Source organism: Setaria italica, chromosome VII, assembly GCF_000263155.2.
Source record: "Setaria italica strain Yugu1 chromosome VII, Setaria_italica_v2.0, whole genome shotgun sequence".
NCBI classification, from domain to species: Eukaryota; Viridiplantae; Streptophyta; class Magnoliopsida; order Poales; family Poaceae; genus Setaria; species Setaria italica.
This window is the reverse complement of record NC_028456.1, coordinates 4,437,113-4,458,683: the sequence shown is the minus strand read 5'-3', so window position 1 is coordinate 4,458,683 and position 21,571 is coordinate 4,437,113. Positions and strand designations below refer to the sequence as shown.

At 48.4% G+C, this 21,571-nt stretch overlaps 1 pseudogene; it reads left to right on the top strand.

Annotated features, from left to right (window-relative positions):
- Positions 1–20,808: 20,808 nt before the first annotated feature.
- LOC105914838 lies at positions 20,809–21,356 on the top strand (annotated as a pseudogene).
- Positions 21,357–21,571: the final 215 nt, after the last annotated feature.

The following is a 21,571-nucleotide window of genomic DNA, read 5'->3' as shown; positions in this document are numbered from 1 at the left end:
GACCGATCGTTGTTTTAACCCGTGATCCAGTGATACTACGTTGTTGCTTACTGCTATATGGGAACCAGCAAGCTCGGTAGGTTAGTTGGCTCTCTGATTAGAAATATTTCGTACCCGTGCTTGGCGTGTAGTGGAAGGGCAGGGCGTAGCCTGAAACTCGCAATGGAGATCGCCAGACATGGGGTTCCATGTGGGGGTGCGTCCCTGGGTTCGAGTAGTCATATTTCCAATCGTTGGGTACATCTAATCGAAAGGTCGTTATGTGCAACCCGGACAGTTGTACATGGCTGGTGGTCGAGTATCTCCTGCAGGATGTAAATCGGTCCGAATCGCCGTAATTCTCGAATATGAATGCACTTGATCATTGCTTAAGCATCGTAGTGTAACAAAGAGAAGGGAACCGCTGCTTTCGAATAAATATGTTGTATGACTTAGTTCCATCTGGTTGCTAAAATATTTTTCATCATCTAGACTGATCAGGTAACAAACTCAATCTGAAATAAAAGATAAAACTAAGGTTTTACTTATAGTAAGTTCTTTCTGCAAAAATGTGAGTCAGCCAGTACACCATAAAGCTATCATACAGGGTGTCAACATTATTTATATTGGTTAGACGGGTCAGACTTGCTGAGCACTTCGTACTCAGGGGATCCTTTGTTGTTGTTTTCAGAAACCCAGCAGGGACCCAGCGAGGAGGAAGCACCGAAGAACTAGGGTATCTTATGAGTCTCATGATACCCTAGAATGAACTTAGATGTTTAATTACTTACCCCGGACTGTTTTATATTTTAAACTCTTAGCAATGGTTTACTTGCACTGTTAAGTTTCTTTAATCTATGGTTTGTAATAAATCGTACCTCTGTTATGTATGTAAAAACGTAATGTTTGTTGATACTATCCCATCGTGGAAGCGATCCTGATGTATGGCTATGGAACACACCGTGGAGGTTTTCAAGGAGTTCTATGAACAGAACCCTTGACGGACTACCGGACTCACACTGTTTTAAGTGTGTTATGAATAAATGTTGTTTTGACAGCAATTAGGCACACTTAAGCCAGTTTAAGTTGGGTGGTTCCGCCACAGCTGATATCAGAGCCATAGGTAGGGATAATCAAACAGATATTACTATTTAAAAATTGAGACTCTACTTTAAATAAAGAAAAATTGAGTCTTAGGTGGCAATAGTATTAATGGGTTGATTGTTTTGCAGATGCTAACGGTTTGCTGCGTGTCGCTAGTATTCGGTAGCATATTATTGAGGAGAGGTTACGGTGCCACCAATTTTCCTACGAGTGTGTATATGAGTCTGAAAGCACGTAGGCATCGTTGCATCATAGGGCCCGTTTGGATCCAGTTGTGGATTTTCAAAATCTAGATTTTAGATGGATTTTCAGAATCTAGATTCTAAGCAAAATCTGGACGATGTTGTTTGGATCATAGATTCCAAAATCTGATTGTATGGTAGTTTGTTGAATAGATGTCTTTTATGCCCTTGCTACCCAAAAGAGTGGACAATGGCAGATTGAATAATTATCTAGAAGGTTGCTGGGCAAAATGGTAAAATATGCATGCAAAATCTGGTAGAATCAACTTTTGAGCAGCTTCTAGGATTCTCAAAATCCAAAATCTAGATTGTAGAATCTGGGTCAGAATCTGTCATGTTTGGAGGGCAATCCAGATTCTGGATTTTGGATTTTGAGAATCTGATGTTCTCCAAACGGGGCCATAATTGCATCGCATGTTTTAAAAACTTTTGGGTTTGGTGAGTGTCGTTAGACCTAGAACACGTTCCGTGCGATAGAAAGTTAGACGTGGTCAGGACCGGTGCAAATAGGGGACCGAAGAAGAAAGTACCAAGAAAGATGAATAGACCTAGAATCCTTTGATGCAACCAACTTCACTATAATACTATGGGAGGACATCATTCCAAATATACCTGAAATTTTGGTGGTTTATGATGAAGTTTGAGGAATTTAGTTCCAAATGTTCTTCTAATATATGCACCTAGAATTTTGAAGATATGACATATAAGTGGATGGGAGCAAAAATTTAATTGATTTTTGTACAACTTCTTGGCAGAATGTCGGATCCTAAGGGACCCAATGCTTCCGGGATGGGGGTCAATGATGAAATTCCACCACGAGCTCCAACGCTGGCCGATGCTATTGCCAGCCTGGTGAATTCTGGGGCTGAGCAAGCCCGGCTGCTTCAGAGGATTGCTCAGAACATAGGGAATATAGGTGGTCGAAGGGATCCAGAGCAGGGTGTGACTTACACCCAGTTCTTGGAAACTCGTCCCCCTATCTTTCAAAAAGCTGAACACCCACTGCAAGCGAATGAATGGCTCCAGACATTGGAGCAAAAGTTTCGTGTGATCCCGCATTGCACAGAAGTACAGAAGGCGGAGTTTGCTAGACTCCAACTGCAAGGTCCTGCCGGAACTTGGTGGACCAGTTATTTGGCAAGGCAACCCATAGGAAGGGAGATTACTTGGGGAGATTTCAAGAATGCTTTCCGTACCCAGTTCATACCTGAGGGAGTTTTACGGATGAAGCTAGAGCAATTTCTAAGGCTTCAACAGGGAGGTCGAAGTGTACTGGAGTACACTCATGAGTTTGACCATTTGGCCCAATATGCCCCAGAGCATGTGAATACAGAATCTAAGAAGAGAGATTGCTATCTTTGAGGGCTCAATGCGAGGATGGAAGAGAAGTTATCTACCTGCACCTTCGCTGATTATAGTGATGTGGCAAGTGTGGCGATTACCGCCGAAGAGAAAATGAGAATCCTGGACGAGACTATGAAGAAAGAAGAATTTCTAAAGAGGAAGAATATTCCTCCCGGGACGTCTGAAGGTGCTTCCCAAAGGATGAGGGTAATCTATCGAGGTCCTCCTCGACCAACATACTAGCCTTCATTCCAGCAGAGGCCACCCCAACCTTGGATTGCCAGGAGCCCCATGAATACACCTCGCCCAGTGAGTGCACCAGCTTCCGGGTTTCGTAACCCCACTCCTATGGGAAATGAACAGGTTTGCTTTAATTGTGGAAGGCCAGGACACTTTGCCCGTGATTGCCATTTTCCCAAGGCCGGAGGAAACACAAATGTAAAGGCTCAGACTTCGGGCCAAGGTGTGGGTCAGAAATTTACCCGGAAGAAGTTTGTGAACACCCAGACTCGAAGGGTTCATTACATGAATGTTGAGGAAATTCCGGAGGGTGAGCCTATCCTAGCAGGTATGTTCTCTATCAATGATCATCCTGCCATGGTTTTATTTGATTCTAGCGCTTCACATACTTTTATAAGTAAGAATTTTGTGAAGCGGCACCAAATGGAAGTATACATAGTCAACACTAATTATATTATACAGGCTACTGGAGCCACCCAAAATACCAACCAAGTTGCTCGTGATGTGGTCTTAAATTTAGAAGGATGGAAAGTGGGTGCAACTCCTGTAATTTTGGAAGGACAAGGAATAGATATTATTTTGGGAGTTAATTGGATGAAACAACATAAGGTTCAGATTGATGTGTTCAGTCGAACTATTAGCTTAAAAGATTCACAAGGACATCCTTTCAACCTCCAATTACCCACTCGTCCATGTTTGGACCAAATGGTTAATAAGACTAGAGCCGTGACTCTAGACTCCATCCCTGTAGTTAATGCGTATGCGGATGTGTTTCCTGAGGATCTTCTAGGTTTGCTGCCTGATAGAGCGGTAGAATTCACCATTGAATTAGAACCTGGCACTGCTCCTATCTCTAGGAGGCCATACCGGATTCCATCTAAAGAACTAGCAGAATTGAAAGCTCAATTGCAAGAATTGTTGGATAAGGGTTTTATTCGACCTAGTACTTCACCCTGGGGCTGCCCTGCACTTTTTGTCAAGAAGAAAGATAATACTCTAAGACTGTGTGTGGACTACTGTCCTTTGAATGCAGTAACTGTTAAGAACAAGTATCCGTTGCCACGGATTGACTTGTTATTTGACCAATTAGCTGGAGCCAAAATCTTTTCTAAGATTGACCTTCGGTCTGGATATCATCAGATCAAGATTAAACCTGAGGACATTCCTAAAACAGCATTCTCGACCAGGTATGGGTTATATGAATACTTGGTCATGTCCTTCGGTTTAACAAACACCCCAGCCCACTTCATATATCTCATGAACTCAGTATTCATGCCAGAACTGGATAAATTTGTGGTAGTCTTTATTGATGATATCCTAGTGTTTTCAAAAAGTGAAGAAGAACATGCGTGGCATCTGCGTGTTGTCTTGGATAGACTCCGGGAGCACCGATTATAGGCCAAGTTTAGTAAGTATGAGTTTTGGCTAAAGAAGGTTTCATTCCTTGGGCATGTTTTGTCCGAAAAAGGAATTGAAGTGGATCCTGGAAAGGTCAAGGACATAATGGATTGGAAATTGCCAACAACTATTCATGAAGTAAGAAGTTTTCTTGGAATGGCCGGATATTACCAAAGATTTATTCCAAACTTCTCTAAGATCTCTAAACCAATTACCGAGTTACTAAAGAAAGAAGTGAAATTTAAGTGGACTTCTGAATGTGAAGAATCTTTCCAATTGTTGAAAAATCTGTTAACCACAGCGCCAGTGTTAGCCCAACCCAATTTAGAGAGACCTTTTGATGTTTATTGTGATGCCTCAGGAATTGGGATATGATGTGTTCTTATGCAAGAAGGAAAAGTCATTGCTTATGCTTCACGACAGTTGAAGTGTCATGAAGAGCATTATCCTACCCATGATTTAGAACTGGCTGCCGTGGTTCATGCATTAAAGATATGGAGACATTATCTTTTGGGTAGTGATTGTCATATTTTTACTGATCATAAGAGTTTGAAGTACATATTTACCCAGTCAGATCTGAATATGAGGCAAAGGAGATGGCTGGAACTGATCAAAGACTATAAGCTGGAGATTCACTATCATCCGGGTAAAGCTAATGTGGTAGCTGATGCCCTAAGAAGAAAAACTCAATGTCACTGCATTATGATTCAACCAAATGTTAAGACGTTGTGTGAAGAGTTAGAAGATCTGAATTTAGGAATGATAATGCAAGGCACCCTGCTTATCTTGTATGATACCTTAAAGGAAGAGATAGAACAAGCCCAGAGAAAAGACAAAGGAATGAAAATACTTCGGGAACGAGTAAGCCAAGGTGATGTTACTTGTTTCACCCAGAATGAAAAAGGGGTACTCTATTTCAAAAACCGAATAGTAGTACCCAAGAAGATGGACCTGAGAAAGAAGATCTTAGATGAAGCTCATTTGTCAAGATTTTCTATCCACCCTGGGAGTACTAAGATGTATCAAGACTTGAAGCAACGATTTTGGTGGACAAGAATGAAGAGGGAAATAGCCAAGTATGTATCTGAATGTGATACATGCCAAAGGGTAAAGGCCACACATCAGAAATCAGCTGGCTTATTGCAACCCTTAACCATTCCTAAATGGAAGTGGGAAGACATTTCCATGGATTTTATAGTAGGATTGCCTACTACCTCAAAGGGGTATGATTCCATATGGGTTATCGTGGATCGACTCACCAAGTTGGCTCATTTTATTCCTGTTAAGACCACTTATCGTATGCCGGCTTACGTGGAACTCTATATGTCGCGGGTGGTATGTTTACATGGAGTACCCAAGACAATTGTCTCCGATTGAGGTTCCCAATTTGTCTCTAGATTCTGGGAACAATTGCATGAGACAATGGGAACTACCCTTATTAAGAGCTCCACTTACCATCCACAGACTGATGGTCAGACAGAAAGGGTGAACCAAATCTTAGAAGATATGCTTCGAGCCTGTGCTCTTACCTTCTCGAAGAAATGGGATGAATGTTTACCTCTGGCAGAATTCTCCTACAACAATAGCTACCAAGCTAGTATACAAATGGCACCTTATGAAGCATTATATGGTCATAGGTGTAGAACACCTTTAAATTGGTCAGAACCAGGAGAAAGAGCACATTTGGGACCAGATCTAGTCATCGAAGCTGAAGAAAAAGTTCGGAAAATTCGTAAGAATCTTGAAATAGCTCAGTCTCGACAGAAAAGTTATTCGGATAAAAGAAGAACATCTTTGGAGTTTGGTGTCGGAGACATTGTATATCTCAAGGTATCTCCGATGAAAGGAGTACACTGATTTGGAGTCAAAGGAAAATTAGGTCCAAGATATATTGGTCCTTATGAAATTCTGGAACGAAAAGGCCCAATTGCATATAAACTTTCATTACCGGACCAACTTGCTTCCATACATGATGTATTTCATGTATCACAACTCAAGAAATGCTTGAGGGTCCCAGAAGAAGAAATATTGGAAGATCTGGAGGTGGAGCTAGAACCAGATCTAACTTATGAAGAAAGGCCCATAAAAATTCTGGATCAGAAGACTAGAGATACTCGTACTAAGAGTATCAAATTTTATAAGGTGCAATGGGAAAATCACACCCAAGACGAAGCCACGTGGGAACAAGCAGAGGTTTTGGAATCTAAATATCCTGAGTTGTTTAGGAAAGTTTGAAATGAAGTGAACAGTCAGCGACCAACCACCACCCCAACTCTTTTTATGGAAAATTATGAAAGATGTCAGTACGACGCAGTTTCCTTTCTACTCTCCAGCCGAGGCTTTAGCACTTGGGAATCTCGGGACGAGATTCTTTGAAGGGGGAGAGACTGTAACACCCAGTGTTAATGACAACTTAAGTATGACATCAAGAAGTAAGGGTGAAATTTGGATTAAAGGAAGGTAATTTGAGCAAAAATCGAATTTGAGCCGAATTCGACCAAAATTGCAATTTGGAGAGTTAAATTCGGAAAAATTTGCCAAAAATATGAAGTTGAGGCTTGGGAAAGTTTAGAACTTAAGGGAATAAATTTGGACATGAAATCAAGTCCCTAACTCCTCAAGAAAGGCATTTAAAAATCAAAGTCAAGAAAGTACTATAAATTATCCGAAAACAGGAAAATTTAGAAAAACATGATAAGTATCCATTTTGGAAATTGAATTCTGCCCAATTTTTCAAGTAAGTGGAATAAGGCAACTGAACAGCAGTGAAGTATGATCCTTGGACATGTTTAATAGGGTGTTGTTGCTCAGGAATAGTGAAAGAATCAAATTCAAATCAAGGCTCAAAATCAGCACTCTGACCATTTCGGCCTAACTATCGCGCTGCAAATCCTAAGTCTGAAAACAGTGTTGACTAGCAATGTTTGGAGTGAATTTCAGAAAAATCCAGTGCAAAGCTTATATAGTTTCTTGTGCAAAATGGAATCCTTGTTAGTTGTAGAGCACAAATGGTTAGTGGTTGGACTATATGGAATACATTTGGGCTACTGAAATTAAGTCCAAAGAAGGTTAAATGACCACATATTAGGACTGTCGAAACTGAATCAATAAAGTTCAGTTAACAGTACATGCTGACAGAAACTTCGAGCTTCAAAATCTCGATCTTAGGTTGCTTATTTCGGTTGGAGGCCAATCTATCAAATGGAGTACTTGGACTACTCTACAAGTTCACTTAAAGGAGTTTTGCGAGTTGAGATCAAAAAGTTTGAGTAAGTGAGGCCTGAACATATCGGTTGGGAAGGGATAAAAGGAAAAAAGAAAGAAAGAGCAGAACAGAGCAGGAGCCGTGCCGCCGCCGGCACTTCTGCCCGCCGGCCAGCGCAACGACCTCATCCGTGCCACGCGCGCCCGTGAACCGTCGAGGTGGCCATCATGCACGCGGTAGAAATTTGTATATAAACCGCTCCCGCCTCATCCGTTCACCCTGCCGCCTTTTTCACTTGAGCAAGTAGAGCAGGGCAGTAGCGCCACCGCCGGCCAATTCCACTGTGTTGCTGCTCCTCGCCGCAATTCCTTCCACCCGAAGCTCCGCTAGCACCTCGTCAACACCTCACACACCTCCGTTTTCCAGTTTTCCACCGGCAAGCCCCGAGCCGCCGCACTTTTCGTTCGCCGGCCGCCACCACCTACTCCTCCGGTGAGCCTCCGCGCCGCCCCTTCTTCCACTCTTCTAGTCGGGTTTAGGGGCTTCGTGGGTCGTGTAGAAGCCGTAGGGTGCGCCGCCAGTGGTCCTTTTGCCGCCTCTATGCGTCGCCAGGGCCGGCCGCAGGCCGAGCCACGGCCGCCCGTGGAGGGGCTGGCTCGGGCCGCCTCCCGGCAAGCTGCCGCTGGGCGCAGGTGCGCCTAGCCTGGGCGCCGCCACCGTAGCCGGCTCAGCCACCGGAGGGCCGTGGTTGGCCGGGCCCGCCCTGCTTTTTCCCGACCGGTGTGTGCCGACCTTGGCCAGGGGAAGAAGAAGCCCCTGACCAAGGGGGCCCGCCCCTCAGTCCTAGGGGTGGGGGCGCCGGGTAGAAAAGAAAAGGGGGAAGGGCCGGTCCAAGGGGCCCACGAGTCAGTGAGGTTGGGTAGGAGAGGCCCGGTAGGAAATTAATTTCGAGGGTTTTTTTCGGATAAAGTTTGTTTTCCAGTTTTAAAAATCGATTTAAATAACAGCCAAACTATTTAATTCACTGTAAATTGTATAGGTACCCAAAAATAGTGAAATAAATTTCTTTAGGTTTGTTTTAATCTCCTTTAAGCATTAAAATTGTTAAAACTTATTCGCTTACATAAACATTTTGGGTATTTATTTAAGTGCCTTTAATTAAGGATATTAAATAAATACTTAATAATTCCAAAATACATAAAATATGAATTAATGCTTTTCTAATTACGAATTAATCATAATCTATAGTAATTAGGAGATAATGTTAGAAAATATGTTTAATACTTTTCAAAAATAAAAGAAAAGGCTTGCTTTTAAAAGATAAAGATTTAAGTATTTACTTAATACTTTTCCGTAAAATATTTAAATAAATGCTTAAACTTTGTAAATAAATAAAATTCTGAATAATGTTTTAATTAATTCCAAGTAAATGTTAATCTATAGTTTTGCAATTTCTTTTACATGAAAAATTAATTCAAAAGCTTTTCAAAAATAAAAAAAAGGGGGGCTCAGAGAGGGGTTTAGTAAGGAAGTTTAAATCGAGGGTTAGACGTTATGGGTAGAGTTTGTTGGCTTGCAACTTTATCATGAAAGAAGTTGTAAAGACTTGTGCTTAAAAAGTTGCATCTCTGACTCATGCATACGCTTTATCGTAGGCACTGAAGCTTCCGAAGCGGAATTTCTGGAAATTTCTGAAGAACCTCCGGAGTTTGAGGAAATTGTTGAATTGATCCCTTGTGAAGCCGGACCGTTGGGCAACACTAACATTTTTACAGATCAAGGCAAGCCCGGGTGCATCTATGCCTATCTATTTTGGAGTTATTATTTCATGTGTCCAACTATTGGTTAATTCCTTATGAATGCATTAGGTCTAGGAGTTGATTGAAACCTTACTTTTATGCACAATCCAACCTTATCATTAAGGACATCTTTGCCACTTGTTCAATAATTAGTAAGTAACCTCTGCTTAACCAAGCATAGTCGCGCTACCTTCACCATTCCTGAGTACCTATGGTACTCAGCAACCTAAGGTAACATTGTCATACACAGGTATAATAGAGAAATGACCTATTTTGAAAGAGAGTGGACGGAAGGGTAAAGGGAATCAAGAAAGGATTCTTGAGTTCCATAGTTCCACCCACTCGATTAATTTGATTAAGGACCGATCGTTGTTTTAACCCATGATCAAGTGATACTACGTGGTTGCTTACTGCTATATGGGAACCAGCAAGCCCGGTAGGTTAGTTGGCTCTCTGATCAGAAATATTTCGTACCCGTGCTTGGCGTGTAGTGGAAGGGCAGGGCGTAGCCTGAAACTCGCAATGGAGATCGCCAGACATGGGGTTCCATGTGGGGGTGCGTCCCTGGGTTCGAGTAGTCATATTTCAGATCGTTGGGTACATCTAATCGAAAGGTCGTTATGTGCAACCCGGACAGTTGTACATGGTTGGTGGTCGGGTATCTCCTGTAGGATGTAAATCGGTCCGGATCGCCGCAATTCTCGAATATGAATGCACTTGATCATTGCTTAAGCATCGTAGTGTAACAAAGAGAAGGGAACCGCTGCTTTCGAATAAATATGTTGTATGACTTAGTTCCATCTGGTTGCTAAAATATTTTTCATCATCTAGACTGATCAGGTAACAAACTCAATCTGAAATAAAAGATAAAACTGAGGTTTTACTTATAGTAAGTTCTTTCTGCAAAAATGTGAGTCAGCCAGTACACCATAAAGCTATCATACAGGGTGTCAACATTATTTATATTGGTTAGACGGGTCAGACTTGCTGAGCACTTCGTACTAAGGGGATCCTTTGTTGTTGTTTTCAGAAACCCAGCAGGGACCCAGCGAGGAGGAAGCACCGAAGAACTAGGTTATCTTATGAGTCTCATGATACCCTAGAATGAACTTAGATGTTTAATTACTTACCCCGGACTGTTTTATATTTTAAACTCTTAGCAATGGTTTAACTTGCACTGTTAAGTTTCTTCAATCTATGGTTTGTAATAAATCGTACCTCTGTTATGTATGTAAAAACGTAATGTTTGTTGATGCTATCCCATCGTGGAAGCGATCCTGATGTATGGCTATGGAACACACCGTGGATGTTTTCAAGGAGTTCTGTGAACAGAACCCTTGACGGACTACCGGACTTACACTTTTTAAGTGTGTTATGAATAAATGTTGTTTTGACAGCAATTAGGCACATTTAACTAGTTTAAGTTGGGCGGTTCCGCCACAGCCGCTGCCGGCCTCCCCGCGCCACCCCACCCGGCCGCCCCGCCCCGCCCCGCCCCGCCCCTCCCGGCCGCCTGCGCCGCCACTCCCGGCCGCCCGTGACGCTGCAGCCCCTCCCAGCCCCCCACGCTGCCGCAGGCGCTCCCGGCCTCCCGCGCCGACGCTGTCGCTCCCGCCTACCCGAGCCACCGCAGCCGCTCCTCGCACCGTCGTTCCTGGCCTCCTGTGCTAGCGCTGCCGCTCCCGGCCCCTCACGTCACCGCTAGCAGCCTCCCATGCCGGCGCCGCCGCTCGCGATCCCCCACGCTGCCGTCAGCGCTCCTGGCCCCCCGCGCCGATGCCGCCGCTCCCGGCTGGAGGGGAAGGCAAAGGTTGGAGAATTGAGAGGTAAAGGGAGGATGGAGCCATGAAGGGGAGCTGGAAGATGCAACAGGTCATAGGGAGGTGGCGGTGAGTAGCAGAGGAAGAGGTGACGGACTGACAGTTGGCCTTTATGGCTTTGTTGGGCCGGTTGGAGGAGATTAACAGGCCATTTCGAGCCGCCGTAGTAAAATCGTGCCGGGCCGGGCTGCCCGTCGGGCTGAGGCGACAGCCAACGCTCGGCACGAACCATCGGGCCGGGCCAGCCCGAGCCCGAAGTGTTACGGGCTGGGCTGGGTTTGGTATGAGCCAAAACATTGGGGTTCGTGCCGGGTTGTCGGGCTGCGGGCTGCATGGACATCTGTGGAGAGAAACAAGACGAGATAGAAGGGGAGAGCGACCCACGGGCATATTTATCGTATTTATCTCCGATTTTTTTAAACCCTTTTTTCCGAAAGAATCTCACAAATAGGTCTCTGGCGGAACATTTTCAAATCTGAACCCTTAGCTTGACGCCATCGTTACACGTCTCGGCGCTAGAGGGTTTGGCGCCAAGGTCGTTGCACCATTAGTGACTCCTCTGTGTCTCTGTGATTTTCGCCAACCACTTTGGTCGCACCCAAACTACTTATATAGCTTGGTCCGTCCACTACACAGGACGTCGGGGGCTATACCCCATGGGTGTCCAGCTCATGCTGCTGCTTTTTCGCACAGTTCCGACTGCTTTGCGATCTCCTTCATGTCTTGTACGTCTTCTCTTAACAGATGCTAAACTACTCAGGTAGCACACGCCTTAATCCGTGAACCCTTGACTCATCCTGCACGTCTCCTATATGCAAGCATCGGGTCAGCCCCAGCGCTATAGCCTGAGATAAGCCGTCCTCTTCGTGAGCAGTGGTCAGCAGGGCTAGATGCTTAAATGTAACAGGGTAACTATCCGGGGAAATTACATGACCTACAAGAGCAGGACATTCAATTATTAAATGATCTACGCTATGCTACGTAATGTTTGTATTGTTCTTTTACAGCTCAAAAACTACTCGGCGTACCTTCCATCACCCAGCCGACCTTTTTGGCTTGGGGCAGGAGGCGACTTGGCATGCCGGTCCTCGCGTTTGTCCTCGGGGCTGGGTGCCTATTTCAGGTCAGTGTGCCTCTATGGCTCCACCAGTCCTTGTCCTTGGGGGCTGAGCGCCAATTTCAAGTCGGTGTGCCTTCGCGGCTCCGCCAGTCCTCGTCCTTGGGGGCTAGGCGCCTATTTAAGGTTAGCATGCCTCCATGGCTCTGCCAGTCATCGTCCTCGAGGGCTGGGTGCCTATTCCAGGCCGGCGCGCCTCCACGGTTCCGCCAATCCTCGTCCTCGGTGGTTGGGCGCCTACTTCTGGTCAGCATGCCTCCGTGGCTTTGCCCTTCCTTGTGTTCAGATACTTGGACTTGCTTCTGGGATGAATTTTCTCTTCTTCTTTGACCATTGGACTGATTATACTAATCGCTTCAATGCTCGAGGGCTACTCCTACGAAGTGCGTCTTGCGACACCCTCCCTATCCTTCGCTTTGACTTGTTAGATGCCCAACATCCATCAACTCGGCACTCGACTTCACTCTACGTGATGGCTAGGCGTTCACTCGGATTTTTCTTCTTTTTTGAGCACTACGCAGCCTCTCCATCACCATGACGCCATCGCAGCTTCAGCTGACTACATTTCAAGTTTCGTTGTGATAACCTCAAGTTTTTGTTCGCCTACACATCGCTCGGGGACTTGAGGGATATGGGTACCTCACGAATCCCTACCGACCAGGATACTAGCCAGACCTAACAAGTGGACCCGCCTGATCAGGGCGTGCGGGCCGATTACATGAAGGTACTTGGAGTACATGCTAAGGAAATCAGATAATTCAAATCAGCCCGAATATTAAGGGACACATATTGTATGTAACTACCGAGCAGATTAGAATCAAACCAACTTGTAACCCTAGGTCGTCAGCCTATATAAGGCGGCTAGGGGCGCCTCCCAAGAGCATCAAAATTGTCAAGCAATGCACTTGGCCCGAACCTATCTAAAACCCCCGTATTCCTTGTGTTCTCGCGATCACCTTCGAATTCTTGTTTTCACAATCGAGTCCACCTACAAATCAAGTACTTGGGTAACCTCTGGTAGACTGCCGGGCTTATAAATTCGATATTTACCACAGCAAGGCACCGGCATCTTGCTAGTAATATATACGAGTGAATGTAGGTCTGGTCAGTAGATTATCTCAAATACTTCTGTGTTTGTTTCTAGTATTATTTACTAAGAACCCGGTGAACATAGGAGTGGTCAGCCTTTGCGCACTCATTTTTTTCTAGTATAATCAAATACTTCTAGAAGAAGGAAGGGAAGTATTGTACAGTGAGAGACGATAGGCTGGATTTCTCCATGTTCTCGGTGAAACCTTAAGTAGATGATAAAAATGGAATCTGTAATTTGGGTCCAATGGAGTAATGAAATTCGGGTTTTTGGACGCGCTGAAATAAAAAGTTTTTTCCCTAACACTGTTATGAGATGTCAGTGTGAGTCAATTATTGATTTATGCCAAATCAACTGAGTAGTTGAGTACTGTGGATCATGGCGTGCATCCTGTCCTCGCTTTCACTGTTTCTTGTCTGGACTACTTGTTTCTGGTAGCAGATGAACCAGCTACTGAAGTAGCATCAAGTAACCCTCTGTGTTTGCTTGAGTAGAGAAACAATGAAAACAAAGAAGACAATGGTGTAGATACTGCACGGCCAAATGATTTAAACCACTTGTTAGACAAACCGTCGAAGTTTTGCTTCGTTGGACCATTGCTTTCTAGGTGTTTGCTGTCTAGCAATCAAATGTTTCCTTCCCTAGCAGTCACTTGGATGCCTCCTCGGCTGTCAGATGCATGTGTGGAGGACTGGAGGTGCAACCGTGAAGGGAGAGACTCACCGCTCTCGGTCCACTGGGTGCCTACGAGCGTCGCAGCCGTCGAGCCCGATTGCCGTCCAGCGCCACCGTGGAGTATCACCACCGGCGAGCGGATGGCACGAATGGGCTTGCCGCAGTAGAGCGCCACTGCCTCCGTCAGCTGGCAGGCGTCGCCGGCGCCTCCGCCATCGAGCGACGTCACCCTGCGCTCGGTGAACTTCGTCACGCGTCATGTGAGATGGAACGGCGAACGAAGGGAGCCGTAAATGCGGATCGGAGTGGATCATCGGGTGGGCAGCCATAGGTTGGGCACGGTTAGGGCCGGGCCCATTGAAAACGTAGATGCAAATAACTAATTAGTTAGTGGGTTTCTTTAAAATTTGTAGAAGATATTAAAAAAGTACCGGAGCCATATTTATCGTTCTCATATATTTATATGTATAAATATAATATGTTTTATAGTTAAAAAATAGAAAGAAGGGCTACCGGGCATCTAGCCCAAAGGTCCGATCAACAACGCAGAGGCCCAGTGGGTAGCCTCGCTCTCAGGAAGACAGGACATTGCAAGCCCAACCTTCCATTCGCCTGCTGCTGGCCGCCGATGTGACGCCGCCAAGTGCCCAAGTTGCTGCACTCCTTCATCCTTCCGAAACTGTGTGCTCCTTCACCCTCCCTGCCTGCCCAAACTACTGTGTAGAGTTTGCTCAGCAAGCCTGCCTCCTCAAAAAGTAGTGTGGCTCCTTCATCCTCAGTCTCTTTTTTTTTATTGATAGATGTTGAAAATATGCGTTTAAATCTACCAGATATAAACATGAGGCATATTACGTAACTCATTGCTAATGCTATGTAACCAAATTCTAGATTGAAACTGATAGGCGTAACCTGCAACATACACATGTAAACGGTGTGTAAAACCAGCATAAGCAAAGTAGATGTAACCAAAACTTCTAAGCACATAACCTTCCTGCACGTTATGTAATTCAAATTGTAACAGATCCAATCTATGGACTTATCGTGTAGACTCATTGCAGGGTTACTCGAAGCAGTGCAGATCGTCGATGTGGCAGCGCAGAACGTAGTCGATTGATTTGAGCAGTCGCACAGTTGCGCTGCCCAGAAACCTTATTGCCGCCCCTCGTACAAACTTCACGACAGCAACAGCTCGGAGATACCGCTCACCCGCCTCCTTGGTGCACGCCAAGGAGAAGAGCCGGTGAGATCTAGCAGCTTAGTACCACAACACAGTTCATCGGATGGAAAAAGGAAGAAGAGAAGGAGTTCGTGGGTGTCTCACGTGTATGTTCATAGACGTCTCAAGGACTCTTTGCTGACCGTTTCTACTAAAAAATTGCTCCACTAATTGGTAGTAGTAACTGCCCAGTTAACTCAGGATTAAAGCATTGACTGCGTGTTTATCACCTCTAATGACTATTGTCAAAAGATTACACACAAATGGCAAAAAGGTTACACCAACTTGGCTTGGCTGCTTGCTGCATCTCAAGTTACAAGTCAAGTGGTTGGTTATGCGAAAAGGAGCGCAAATACGTGCGCGCGCATGTGCATTGTGTAACCCAAGCCCCATTCTTTTCTTCAGTTATGTATTCAGAGAAGTGAGAGAGCTCTCTTATTTAAGTTGGTTTCCACCAACTTAAATTAGCAATATGGGACTATTGAATGTCGCTGCTTTGCGATTCCATTAAATTGGCCTCTCTAGCCATTTTTCCAACAGCAAGTTTCTGCAATCTTGCATTTCCTATGGGACCCCGCGGCACTGGCATGGCAACAGTTGCACGTGGAATGGAATAGCAGTAGTAGCTGGTGCCACATAGGAAATTTTCCTATAGGATTGAAATCCTTCAAAATGGAACAAAGGATTGCATCCTATGAAATTCCTTAGGATTCTCATGGGAATTTTGGAGGAAAACTAACATGAGGTCCAACCTCTTGGAAACTTTCCTTTGTGTCTATCTCTTTCTTCTCATTCCTTTATTTTTCCTACATTGCATCCAAACACTCTATTACCAACTTTCCTACATTATCTTTTTTTTTAAATGAGCTAGCAGGAGAGATGCTGCTATATTAAAAAGGAGGAAAGCCCGACGGGTAGAATACAAAGAAAAGTTATGTACACTCTGTACATGCTCATCCCATCACAGAATAAAATGCAAAGAAAGCTCCGTTAGGGCAGCTAAAATAGCCGTGCAGTGTCAGTGAAAGACTCTAAATGTTAATGTTTAGCTCCTACGCAATCCATGTAGCCGATTGATCTTTTATCTTGATAACTATGTGATGCACTGTTTTCTCCTTATGTTGAAATATCCAAGCGTTTCTTTCCATCCAAATTTCCCGCAGGACAAGGATAATTAGGCTTCGCAACCCTTTTCTGCCGACCACCTGAGCACCAACTAAAGTTGTCCACCAATTGTGTAGGGAGTCATGCCTGTCCCAATGGCTCGGGTCAATATTTGCACACCTTGTCCATGCACTCATCTCTGTCCAAATTTTCTTTGTAAAGTTACAGTTAGTAAAAAGGTGAATTCCGTTCTCTTGTGTTGCATTACATAGAGCACAATGTGGATTACTGGGCCATCCCCGACATGCTAGCCGATCCACTGTCCATACCCTGTCCTGTATAGCAAGCCAACTAAAGAACTTACACTTTGCCGGCACCTAAGCTTTCCAAATGAGGTTCTCGAAATTAATCATCGTGGATCCTAGGAATTGCGCTCGGTAGGCTCACTGTGAACTATACTGCCTATCTGTCGTGAGCTTCCATACAATGGTGTCCGGGAGACCCGGTCTGAGTTGCACCCAGTTCACTTCAACCCATAGGCGGTGGTACTCAATAAAATGTGACATAGAGAAACCGTGATGTAGAAGGTTTAAATCTTGTTTCCAAGTGTCATCAATCACCGTATCGTACAATGATCTGTTCTTTCTTCTGGAGATGTTAAACAAGTTCAGCGCCATGTCCCTCAGCCTTTGTCCACTACCCAACCACTATCCCAGAATGATGTTTTCCTGCCGTCTCCAATTGTAATTGTGGTGGTCGCTGCAAATAGTTTTCGATCGGCTTGCGAGCAAGGGATATGACATCCCTCCCAATGCGGACCATCATTCATCCATTCCTGCCATAACCAGCGAAAACGTAGTGCTCTGGAGAACTTTCCAAGGTGTACAACTCCAAGTACGCCCCCTTTCCTAGGCCTGGCCAACCGGATCCAGGTTACCTTGCACTTCCCGCCTGTGATATTTTGAGTTCCAGCCCATAGGAATTGTTTCCTCTTAGCGTCGATGAGCTTCATGATTTCTTTAGGTGCTGTTAGGGTTGCAAGTTGTTGGGGGAAATATTAACGATCTCCTAAAACCACTTAAAACAACAATCATGAAGGCCCAGGCCCATCCAAGATAGCGAAATCGCCGCCAAGCCCAACATGAGCGGGACTCCGCCTCGCCCGACCGCGGTCCCGGGGTCGGGAGCATCCGACCCCTCGCCGCGAGGCTCCGCCTCGTCCGACCACGGTCCCGGGGTCGGGAGCGCCCGACCCCTCGCCGCTAGGTTCCGCCTCGCCCGACCCTGGGCGCGGGGGTCAGACTCACTGGGGTCCACAAGACGGATATTCCCCTCGGGCGCAGACCGGATGATTAGGGCAACGATCTCGTGGGTCCCCCTGTCGACCTCGCCATAAATGCACCGCAGGTCTGTCAGGAAGAAGGATGACCGCGCTCCTCACGCAACCCGCTGCAAGTACCCATGCGCAGTCGCACTGTACAAGCTACAGTACCGGCGACCTCCTTCCATTCGCCGCAAGGCACTCATGGCCTGCGCCGCCCGGAGCAGAGGGAAGACTCGCTCGTTCTCGGGCCCCGTGCACCCGGCAGCAAGGATGTGACGCCCGCTCTCCGCGAGCCATCAGCAGGACGGCGGAATCCACTGTCCCTCCCAACGGACACCTGAGTCACAACAAAATGCCCTCATCATAACCCGGCGGCTACAGCCACCGAGGAGGCCATATGCCGGGCGTGACGACAGTTGGCGCGCGGCGACCCTCCTCTTCCAGCATACGCGCTGGCAGACGCCGAAGGCTGGCGTGGACGCCGGGATAGCAAGGAACTTGGTTTCCCCCTTTGTGTTGTATTTTTACCATACTACGTTTAAACTCTTTACTGCTCTCACCACCAGGTCTCACCTGTAACCCCGGCAGTCCCCTTACGATATAAAAGGAGCATCGGGGGCCAGAGACGGGGGGCTCAGACTTTTTTCCTCAAGCCAACAGCACATTCTTACACTCCCTTAGAGCGCAAGCACACAAGAGACTTGGGATCAGTTCCCTCTCTCGCCCACCTATAACCCCTACTACAGAACCCCCCGTGGGCAACACGAGCATCCTCGATACTGAACGTAGGGCCTCTTTTGCCTGAACCAGTCTAACCCCGTGTCTCCCACGCCACCATCCGAAGCCTTACGCGCATAAAAGAAATTTACTAGTCTAAGTCTTGATCCGCAAATCTTGACAACGACAGTTTCCGCGCCAGGTAGGGGACCTTTGCGCGTACATCTCCAGCTTCAGATGGCCAACCACGACGCCAGCTTCGCTCCGAGCTCCCTGATCCGCTTCGGGAGTTTGGACTTTCTCGCCACTGGGGAAGGGATCGAGCTGATCCCTATCCTCGTCTTGCCCGCTCGTCCCGCCATCCTTGGCCCCGCCACCAGGACAGCGATGAGCGGCCGGGCACGCGCCGGAGAGTCCTTCCCAGGTGGTCGGCTCTTCGGGCTACGCAACGCCGCGGAGACTTACGGTTGCCTCCTGACACGGTCCATGACCGTGTCGCCTGCGAGCAACGAGCTCGCAGGCGTGGTGACGATGATCTCCGATGCCGGCTCCAGCAACGGGAGCCCCCACCCCTCACGTGAGTGCTTCATGGCCGACGTGCACTCCGAGGGGTCCAACGACAACGGCGCTAAGGGGAGACGAAGGACTCCCCCCCCCCGCATGCCGCGGCTACGACCGGAGCCTTACCAAGGGCCCCGGAGCGCTCTCAGCAGCCGGAGGCGCGCGCAGCGTCCCGCCAAGAGGTCGAGCGTCCCCGCCACGAGGGCAGAGCACAACAGCGGGCGCGCGACGTCCAGTAGCGCATTTGCGCGGACGAAGAGCGTCCGCAACTCTTCGCCCACGCCAGCCAAAACGTCGCGGCTGCGGCGGCTTTGCTCCAGCAACTCCCCGAGCCGGCGACGCCCGAGGAGCGATGGGCACGCCAAGAGATGCGCGACTTGCTCGAATGTGCCGCCGTCCAGTAGGCGGAAAGTTCCGCGTCCCGGCGATGCGGGTAGAACGCCAGCAGGGCGACGCCCGACGCGCCCCCAGAGAGACGAGGGGAGTCTGTCCACCAGCCCCCTCCTAGGGCAAACCAAACCGCGTCCGCCCGGCAGACACCACCACCCGCGGGAGGCGGGGCTCGATTCGTTCATCAGCGCGTCGGCCCCGTCCGTGACGCCCGCTACAGCCTGGACGCGCGGAGGCGCTCCCGCACGGATAGGGCGGACGGGGTGGATCGTGGCTACCACATCCACTGCGGTGGGCGCTACGACAGCGGGGAAGACCGCAGCCCGAGCCCCGGCCCGGCCGGGCCCCGGGCCTTCTCTACGCGCATCCTGAACGCGCCTTTTCTGCCACGCTTCAGGCAACCGACAAATGTAGCCAAATACTCAGGGGAAACGAACCTTGGGGTTTGGCTCAGTGACTACCGGCTTGCATGTCAAGCTGGCGGGACGGACGATGACCTGTTCATCATCCGCAACCTACCACTCTTCCTGGACGACTCAACACGAGCCTGGCTGGAACATATCCCTTCGGGACGGATCCGCTGCTGGAATGACCTGAAGGAGGTTTTCGTAGGAAACTTCCAGGGCACGTACACGCGCCCCGGCAACTCCTGGGATCTCCGGAGCTGTCGCCAGGGAGCGGACGAGTCCCTCCGGGATTACATCCGGCGCTTCTCCAGGAAGCGCACTGAGCTCTCCAACGTCGCGGACGCTGACGTCATAGGGGCTTTCCTAGCAGGAACCTCCTGCCGGCCCCTCGTCCACGAGCTAGGGCGCCGAGGCCCGCGAACCACGGAGGAGATCCTCAACATTGCCACCAGCTACGCCTCGGGCGAAGAGGCCGTTGGAGCGATCTTCGACCACTCCAAGGGCAAGGCAAAGCGGGAGGAGGATGTTGACGAAGGCACCTCCAACCACCGGCAGAAGAAGAAGGGCAAACAGCGGCGCGAGGCTTCCCTCGTGGCCGCTGTCGAGCGCAAGTGAGGGCAGCCGCCCCCAGAGGGCACTCCTGGCTTCTTCGACAAGCTGCTTGAGGGACCGTGCCCAAACCATGAGTTCCCTGCGAAGCACGCGTACAAAGACTGCAACCTCATGAAGAGGTACTTTGTAGGCAATCCAGTGAAGGGCGACTGGAAGCGGAAGCCCGATGAGGAGAAGAAGGGCGACGAAGAGAAGGAAGATGGCTTTCCCAAGGTGGACGACTGCTTCATGATCTTCGGCGGCTCGGCGGCATACGACTCCAAGCGCCAGCAGAAGCTGGAGCACCGGGAGGTCTACGCGGCTGAGCCGGCAACGCCGGCCTTCCTCGACTGGTCGGGACCGGCCATCACCTTCGATTGGTCCGACCACCCGGGACATGTTCGGCATCCCGGACGCTACCCCCTCGTCATCGACCCCATCATCGGCACGACGCGCCTCACCAAGGTGCTCATGGATAGGGCAGCGGCCTCAACATCCTCTACGCCGAGACCCTCGACGCTATGGGGATCAACCGTTCCCGCCTTCGTCCCAGCAAGGCGCCGTTCCACGGCGTCGTGCCAAGAAAACAGGCAATGCCTCTCGGGCAAATCGACTAGCCCGTCACTTTCGGGACCCCCTCCAACTACAGGAAGGAGGTCCTCACCTTCGAGGTGGTGGGGTTCCGCGGAACCTACCATGCCATCTTGGGGCGGCCATGCTACGCGAAGTTCATGGCCATCCCCAACTACACCTACCTCAAGCTCAAGCTGCCGGGGCCCAACGGGGTCATCACCGTCGGCACGTCTTTCCAGAAGGCGTATGAGTGCGACGTGGAGTGCTGCGAGTACGCCGCGGCATCACCGTCACGGGCGATCTGGCGGTCCAGCTCGCGGAGGGCGCCGAGGGCTAGCCCGACTCCAAGCAGTCGGCCACCTCCTTTGAGCCCACCGAAGGTATCAAGGAGGTCCTGCTTGATCCCAGCAGCTCCGACGGCAGGGCCGTGCGGATCAGCGCTACCCTATCCCCCAAATAGGAAAGCGCGCTCGTTGACTTCCTCTGCGCGAAAAGCGACGTCTTCGCGTGGAAGCCCTCGGACATGCCCGGCATTCCGGGAGAAGTCGCCGAGCACTCCTTGAACATCAAGGCCGGCTCCAAGCCAGTAAAGCAAGGACTACGCCGCTTCGACGAGGAGAGGCGCAAGGCCATCGGCGAGGAGCTCCAGAAGCTTTTGACGGCTGGATTCATCAA